General features: G+C 43.2%; 1 long non-coding RNA gene across 3 annotated transcripts in view; it reads right to left on the bottom strand.

Annotated features, from left to right (window-relative positions):
* LOC118430612 overlaps positions 1 to 522 on the bottom strand; it is a 3,217-nt gene extending 2,695 nt beyond the window's left edge. For 2 of the 3 annotated variants that reach the window (XR_004832878.1, XR_004832877.1), the window contains exon 1: positions 495 to 522. This is a non-coding gene — a long non-coding RNA (uncharacterized LOC118430612). Of the gene's footprint in view, positions 1 to 32; positions 58 to 494 lie in introns of those variants that run through there. The other variant, XR_004832876.1, reaches the window with a different exon arrangement.
* Positions 523 to 1,710: the final 1,188 nt, after the last annotated feature.

Below are 1,710 nucleotides of genomic sequence, written 5' to 3'. Positions count from 1 at the left end.
CATGATCATGGCACAGCACATACAGTACTTACATGATCATGGCACAGCACACACAGTACTTACATGGCACAGCACACACAGTACTTACATGGCACAGCACACACAGTACTTACATGGCACAGCACACACAGTACTTACATGGCACAGCACACACAGTACTTACATGGCACAGCACACACAGTACTTACATGGCACAGCACACACAGTACTTACATGGCACAGCACACACAGTACTTACATGGCACAGCACACACAGTACTTACATGGCACAGCACACACAGTACTTACATGGCACAGCACACACAGCACTTACATGGCACAGCACACACAGCACTTACATGGCACAGCACACACAGTACTTACATGGCACAGCACACACAGTACTTACATGGCACAGCACACACAGTACTTACATGGCACAGCACACACAGTACTTACATGGCACAGCACACACAGTACTTACATGATCATGGCACAGCACACACAGTACTTACATGATCATGGCACAGCACACACAGTACAGTCAAACCTGCCCAAGACGACCACCCGGGGGACCGGAAAAAAGCGGTCGATTTGGACAGGTGGTCGCTGAGAAGAGTATCGACTCAAAACATGCCCTATGCATAGTATAAATGGTTTCCGTTGTGTTTAATAGCAAATAGCAAACACACGCTCGCAAAGAAGTAAGTAAGCGAAGTCTTTAATGTCAAGTAAAACACGCACACGCACGCAAAACCGTAAGTAATAATCATCAGTAAGCCTGGTGAATTTTAATACAGCAAATAAACAGAAATTGGAGGAAATTGGATCAAGACGTTCCTACCTGCGCCAGAGAAACTCTACTCAGGGAGGTCAAAAAGACAGTCTACTCAATCTACTGTGTGAGTGCTTTTGTCCAACTGTACTGTACTCTCCGAGCAGAGGTTAAGCGCCGGCTGTTTTTAACGTTTTGTTGGTCGTTTTTATCGGGCTTTCTATTTTGTCATTTTTCTTGAAAATAAAATATAAAATAGAAAGTCCGATAAATACGACTAAAAAACCTTTAAAAAAACAGCCGGAGCCTAACCTCTGCTTGTAGAGTAACTGTACCCGTGGGTAAGTACGCTACGGGACGTACCGGGCATCTCCGCAGGCATCGAATTCGAAAGGTACACCGTAGTTATTTCAGATACGGCGATCAAGAACACAGCGACGCATAAATGCTTGCATGGTAACTGACAGCATCAAAGTTCCCCTACTGTCTAAAATGTTAGTGTACAAATATTAAGACGATCGTAGACGCAGGAATGCGACATGTACAGATCTTTCTTAAAAAGGTATGAGGTACACAGATCTTTCTTTAAAAGGTATGAGGCTATATACGTTTCAACATTCGTTCACTTTATAATGATAAAGATTTGAAAAAAAAAACTTCTGTAACAACTAAATTCAGATTTTCTTACAACGAAATTTCATCCCATATTACAGTAGACTGCCACAATGACACACCCATTGACCGCCGCCATCTTTATTCTAAACATAACATCGACGCAAACTGGCCGATTTCGGCACAAAATCGCGCTAGTTATCATAAAAAATCGATGAAAACATCAAGATTGAAAATGACGTGGTCGTTATGGGTCCCATTTTTGGCCGGTCGCGGTCGCGTTGGACAGGTGGTCGTTGAGAAAAGAGTCGCTTAATGCTTACGTCAATGGGAAAAAAAATCGG

This window comes from Branchiostoma floridae, chromosome 14, assembly GCF_000003815.2.
Source record: "Branchiostoma floridae strain S238N-H82 chromosome 14, Bfl_VNyyK, whole genome shotgun sequence".
Classification (NCBI taxonomy): Eukaryota; Metazoa; Chordata; class Leptocardii; order Amphioxiformes; family Branchiostomatidae; genus Branchiostoma; species Branchiostoma floridae.
This window is presented reverse-complemented; position numbering and strand designations above follow the sequence as displayed.